Source organism: Theobroma cacao, chromosome 6 (assembly GCF_000208745.1).
Source record: "Theobroma cacao cultivar B97-61/B2 chromosome 6, Criollo_cocoa_genome_V2, whole genome shotgun sequence".
Taxonomy (NCBI): domain Eukaryota; kingdom Viridiplantae; phylum Streptophyta; class Magnoliopsida; order Malvales; family Malvaceae; genus Theobroma; species Theobroma cacao.
Genome location: NC_030855.1, coordinates 7,441,379 through 7,448,753, shown reverse-complemented (window position 1 = coordinate 7,448,753; position 7,375 = coordinate 7,441,379).

Here is a 7,375-nt window from a genome sequence, read left to right as displayed (position 1 = left end):
AAATTTTTGAGAAAAAAATGACCAAAATACCCCTGTGTGGCGAAAATTTTATTTTGATTGTTTTTGATCTAAAATAGTATATATTCTCTAAAAACTCGATATTTAACAATGATTGCTCACAGGAAAGGAAAGAAACTAATATGTAAGCCTTGTGGGGTTTCGGTTGGCATTTCGGATAATGAGTGTCACTCAGGACATCACGGCGATTGTCATGGGCCTGAGGGAGGTTTCGGGTCGTGACACCTAGGTACAATACCGACTTTTGTAAATTTTTCGGGACTCTCCTAGAATGCAAACATGCTATCCATCACATGTATGTCATGATAAATATTTTTATAGAGTCGGGCTTGTCATCTTCTCCCCCACTTGGATCAACCATATGATCCTTCTTGATGACTGATTTCGACATCCGGCTAAATATTAATATTTTAATATTATTTTATTCTAAAAATTTTATCTTGTCTCCTTGGTACCCAAAATACCTTATTATGCCTCACTTGACTTCCAAATCGCCTTTTATCTCACAAATTCTCCTCCGATAAAATTATTATTATTTTATTGTTATTTTTTCACTTACGGAATATTTTATCCTAAACTACTCCTTTCGTCTTTTATCACTTCTAAATATTTTAATTGACCTCAATTTGCATTCGATCAACTTTATTTATCACCATATCAAAGTATGAGGTATTTCAGGGTAGGTGAGGAACTGATACGAGAGCCTTGCGAGATCTCGATAAGGTACTCAAAAGATGAGTGCCTATCGGGACATCGCGGCGGTTGTCATGGACTCGAAGGTGGTTCCGGGGCGTGATAGTGCAGGAAAATTAATATATGAAATTAATCATTTAACTCCTCAAAGAGTATATCAAAAGAAAAAGAGGAATAAAAATGACAAGATGTAACTATTTAACAAGGAGGAAGCCTATTGATGAAACAAGGAAGAATATTGGTTGACCAAGTTTCAAATTGGAGGAATGGCAGGCTGAAGAGTTTGAGAAACAGAATCAACTTAGTCGACCAGGTTAGTCGACTAATTGCTATCTGCCAGAATCTGCAACCAGAAACAAAACCAATTTAGTCGACTAAGAGCTCTTTGTCTGCAATTTGAACCAGAGCACTACAAGACAGATTAACTGCTAGAACTCATCCTCAATTGTTTCCAACAGCCATAAACTGTCAAACTGCCATCAGAGTTACATCTCCAAGTATAAAAAGGTCTTCCAACAACTAGAAACAAGTTTTGAGAAGCCTTGAAAGAGATTTGAGCTATAGAAGGTTGAAAAACAAGAAAAGCTTCACTGCACTTGTCTGCATTTAAACGCCTACTCCTTGCATTTGTATTTAGCACTAAATCTTATACCACTCAGATCAACCAGTGATCATAGGTACCTTTTTTTATTATTTCTTTTGTATTCTTAGAGTGAGGGAGTCATTCTAAGGGGTTGTTGAAGCTTGTGATAGCTTAATTGTTGTAGGTTGTGCTTGAGCCTTGGAAAACCACTTTGGGCTTTAGTTGAACCCGTGAAAAACTAGTATAAATGTAACGACCCTTCCATGGTCGCTACCGACGTCCGATACCTCCAGGAAAGACCCGCCAAGTCCCAAACAAGCCTTACTCAAAATGCCCGTTAGTTCACTATATGCGATCCCATTCCATATTGATACTAAAAACAATATACTCTTATACCATGATTTAAACCATAAACATAATAATCGATTCAAGCTTTAAACCATTTAATCACAAGTATATACATCGAAATTCACATTCTTCAATTATTTACTTATAAAAAAATCAATATCTGTTTACAACTGAATAAAAAAGTGCTACGACTCGATCTCTAACAGTGGAGCGACTCAGGGTAAAATGCTATGAGATGCCCTTACCTATTTGTGATGAACCATACACTCCGATGATTACACGTTAGGTCGATCCCTGTTTGCAAAAAAGGGAAAAAAAAGCAGTATGAGTATCACAGACTCAGTGATCATCGGCTCCATGAGCAAGGTGTAGATGGGAAACAAGCAATAAGGTTGAGATTTTGAATAATAAAACTTGCAAGAGTAGGTAAAAATATTTAATTCAAACGGAGATTTGTGCCTTATATATATATAAGAAAATATTGAGAATCTCTTGAAAGTCGTGATCAACCATAATGTATATCAAATCAAGTAAGTAAACTTTTGTGCAGCGAGAAGGTTAATAACCATTTTCAAACTAAATCAGTAAAATAGCATTTTAAACCTCGTGTTCGTAAAAGATCTCTACAGTCAAAATTATCTCATGTAATACTCAAATTAAATCAATAAAGTTGGGCAAGCTCCCTCGAAACCAAATAGTAACTAGGTTTGTACACAGTTCGCAAATCACCTCTCACGCGAGGGTAAAATTCATATAATAGTAAAACCAGAGGGAGTTACAAGAAACCGTATAATTTCGTTTTCACCATGCAAGAAATAAGAGTCTGAAAACGTAAAGAGATTTTTGTCTCGAGTCAAAAATCAAATAAATTTGTGGTCCCGCTACCACGTAATAACCTCCGGGAGCCTCGCTCCACCGGATCCCACATGCCATGGCAGTCTCACGATGTTGGTCGACATCGGAGAATCAAGCGGTCGCAACCGCGTAATCATCTGGTGGCCTAGCCATGCATACATATATCACAAGCCGTGGTCCCAACCACGGCTAATAGCCCATTGGTGACCCAATGGTTCTCTAGCTAGAGCTTACTCGTGTACGAGGGTCACACTTAATCGATGTGACATCCGACCTACTCTCGAAGCTTTCGGTTTTTCCAAAATGTTTTTTAAAAAATTTACATTGCATCCTTGAAAATTCGTGCCGAATTATTTTCAAAGCGTCAAATATTGGGTATTATAAAATCTATCATTTTCTCAAAATAAAATATATGCATGAATTTTAAATAGTGATTTGCATGGTGAGTAAGCAATATAATCATGAATGCACACTGCACAATTATATAAGGCACATTTTGATGTAAAACAGTGTGAAGGGCTTGCTTATTGATATTTAAAACACTTTACATATAATTTATACATATATATTCAAAACAATTTTTGAAATCATTTGCATTCACAATTCCCTAAAATGCTTACCAGCACATGCTATCCATAATTTTCGCGTTTAAAATAAATCATACTTTTAGGTTTATTTTTATGAAAATTTTAAAATTGGCATCCCCTACTCACCTCACAATAGCGGGATGCTACGTCGTTATTAATTCAAAGACGTATTGAGCTACTCATTTTTACCAGTTGTTCGTTATTTCCTTCAACCTTTCACCACAGTGCACCACCTATTTATTTCTCCTAAATATTGAAACCCACTTAATTAATATATCTATATATCTTATTTTATTCTAGCAACATTATTATATATATTTTTATTATTTTCTTACCTTTCTTTCCCTGTTTCTTCCTCTCTCTTCAACTCGTTTTTCTCTTCCTTTCTTCTCTCTCCTTTCACGCACCAACCGGTCGCACTTTCTTTCTCTCTTTCTCTCACCACCGGCAGCACCCCAATACTCTGCTTCCTCTCTTTTCTTTCCTCAAAATCCAATAGCAACTCAGCTTTCTTTTCCCTTTAAAATTTACAGCAAAACTCTCCTCTTTTGACTCCTTTAAGTGGCAGCACACAATCTTTCTTTCCCAGCTCTCTCTTTTTCTCTTTTTCCTTCCTCCTTTCTTTCTTTGCTTCTCTCGTTTTTGGCCGACCTTCTCTCCCTTTTTATTTCTCTCTATAAGCTGCTGGTTAGGAAGAAAAAAAAATGAATTTCATGTGGAAGGGAGAAAAGAACGAACATGACCACTTGTCCTTATCTCCCTATCATTCATTCAGTCTATTTCTCCTCTTTTACTCCCTACTGGCCCCTACCAGCTTTCATCATAAAAAGAGATATTTTTATTTTTTTATTATTATTTTGACTTCTTAATAAGTCACATGGGCAGTTGCCATCTATTCTTATCTTCTCTCTTTTCATCCTTCTTTCTTCTTTTATTTATTCTATTCTTTCTTTCCTCTTTTAAAATGGCCGGCCCCCACTTTCTTGTGTCTTCCATTACTTGACCAATCACCTCACACCAATAAATTTGCTTGACATTCCTTTTTACTTAGTTGACCGGCCTTTTCAACATATGTCTTCATCATCTCTCTAATTTCACTCCCAACTCCTTTTTGTTCCTTAAATGGCCTGCCCCTACTAACTCAATTCATTACTTAAAAATATATATATATATATTTTATTTTTTTATCATTTACTTCATTATTTAATTATTTTATTTCCTCAAAATAATAAAGTTTACATATAAGTTCTCCCCCACTTAAATTAGACATCTACCCATCTTTCGGACTAATTCTCGTAATTGATAATATTTTATTTTAAAATATTCTTTTCATCCGTAATCGCTCTTCGACACTTAAATTTACATCAATTGTCCCTTCGTCTTATTGATAAGTTTTATTAACGATTAAACGAGGATACGGGGTGTTATAGTAAAAGGTTGTGGCTGAGCCTGGTAAAAGCCATTGTAAAGCTTGGTGAAAGCTTGTGAATTTCACCGGTTCTTAGTGAATTTGTGGGAAAATCCTTGGTTGGACAATCACGGTAGTGGATGTAGGTCTTGGACCTAATCACTCTAAATTGCTGTGCATTTTATACTCTGTTTTTATTTTCTTAAGTTCTGGAAATTGGTTTCCAATATTGTTAAGAGCCAAATTGTGCTATTCACCTCCCCTCTAGCACATATTATAGGGACCAATAGAAGAACCATCATTATAAGATTTGCAAATAACTGAAGAACAACACAACGATCCTTTTAAAAGCTAAAGATTTGTAAGGAATCATCTTCAAGAATTAATCATTAGTGATCCCTTAAAAGGTGTTAAAACTAGAAAGGGATTAAGAAAGGCTTATGAGTATCTTGCAATCATATCACAAGTGGAATTAAATAACTTTAAGGAAGCTGAAAAAGAAGAAAATTAAATGATAGTTATGCAAGAAGAGCTGGGCCAATTTGAAAGGACCAAGGTTTGGACTTTAGTTCTAAAGCCAACCAACCATCCAATTATTAGTACAAAATGGGAGTTCAAGAATAAGAAGGATGAGTTGGGAAATGTAGTAAGAAATAAGGCAAGGTTAGTTGCTTAAAGGTACAATCAAGACGAAAGTATTACTTATGATGAAATCTTTGCCCCAGTAGCTAGATTAGAAGCTATTAGACTTTAACTTTCCTATGCATGCTTTATGAACTTTAAATTGTTTAAAGTGGATGTTAAAAGTGCATTTCTTAATGGCTTTATACAAGAAGAAGTATATGTTGAACATTTGAGGTCTTTGATAAAATTAATCATGTGTCTAAATTGCATAAAGGTTTATATGGATTGAAATAAGCTCCTAGAGCTTGGTATGAAAGACTTTCTAAATTTTTAATTGAAAGAGGATATTTTAGGGGGAGTATAGATAATACTCTATTTATTAAGAAAATAAAACTAATTTGATTATAGTCCATATATATGTTGATGATATTGTGTTCGGTGCTACAAAGAAATACAGAGAGAATTTGAAATGAGCATGATGGGAGAGCTACATGAATATACCAAGTAATGTGAAGAAGTGTTGAAGAAATTTGGTGAGATGATTATGAAATCAATTAGAACTCTTATGAGTCCTCCCACAAAGCTTGACAAAGATGATAAAGGGAAAGATGTGAATCAAAAGCTTTATAGAGGTGTGATTGGCTCACTTCTCTATCTAACTGTAAGTAGACTTGATATTTTATTTAGTATTGGCCTATGTGCAAGATTCCAATCATGTCTCAAGGAATCACATTTGAATGTAGTGAAAAGAATTTGTAGATATCTCTTGGATACTCAAGGCTTAGGTCTATAGTATCCAAAAGGTTCATTTTTTAATCTTTTTTGGCTATTCTGATGCTGATTTTACTGGTAGAAAAACTAGTCGAAAAAGTACTAGTGGTACTTGTCAATTCCTTGGAAACATGTTTGTGTCTTGGTCCTGTAAGAAACAAAGTTATGTTGCTTTATCAACTATTGAAACTGAATATATCTCATTAGATAGTTGTTGTGCATAAATACTATGGATTAGGCAACAACTAAATGATTTTGGAATGGCTATGCATAAAATTCCCATATATTGTGCCAACATGAATGCCATAAATATCTCCAAAAATCTAGTTCAACACTCTACAACCAAGCACATAGAAATTAGACATCATTTCATTAGAGATCATGTGCTTAAGGGAGACATTGAGATAGATTTTGTAGACACCTTGCATCAATTGGCTGATACTTTCACAAAACTATTAAATGAAGAACACTTTTATAGAAATAAGAGAGAATTAGGAATGATTGATGTTAATGAAGTCTAATTGTGTTGAATTAATCATGTTTTTGATAATATATTGCATGATGATTGTGTCCATTTCTTGAAATAGTTGACTAGAAAATCCTTTAATTAGTTATGGGGACATTAAAAGGGCGATAAGATTCATATTAATTAGTTAGGACACTCTTTAATCAATTAAAAACATCTCTGTCCTAAGATAGCTAAGTTAAGTCAGTGAGTTCTTAATCAATTAAAAGCCCCCTTAATCCATTAATGAAAGTTTGGTAGTTTGAAAGGTACCAAGTCAAAAAAATAGTAATTAGTTAAGACCAATGCTAATCGATTAGAGCACCTTAGTAAATAAAAACTATTGCACGAGAAATTTTTTAATAAAAAATTGCTAGACAGGTGGTACGGGAAACCACCCACTCAAAACGTGGGGTAATAGGTTATAAACTCTTTCTCTTAAAATCTCTTCAACTACTTAGAAAATCTATTTCCCAGAACATCAAAGACCTAAAAAATTTCCAAACTCTCTTAATCTTTTTGGAACTTGACAAGCCCTAAAACCACTCCTTTAGAAATTCGATGGCTAAAACCTCTCTTACACATAAAGTTGCTGATAAAGGAAAAGGGAAAAGAGTGGGTGATGATCCCTTATCCCTTCTTCTAAAGAAAAAAGGGAAAATTCAAGATTCTTCAGTTGAGAAAAAGAAAGAAAGTGAGAAGAAACGTTTAGGGAAAGAGAAAGGAACAGTTGTTACAGGGGCTCCCATAGGGAAACGATATTTTTTTCACCTCTTGGTTTAGAAATCAGTTACATTCTAATCAATTTAAGAAAATAAAAGATGCAACCACATCTTATGGAAAATTCTTTAACTGGCCAAGCTTCGATGAAGCACCTGTTGTGAAGAAAGATATAGAAAAAATATTTTGATAAATTGAAGCTGACGAATCTGAGTACTCTTGGGAATAGGATGTTTAGTCTCACATTAGTAAAAGAGTTTTAC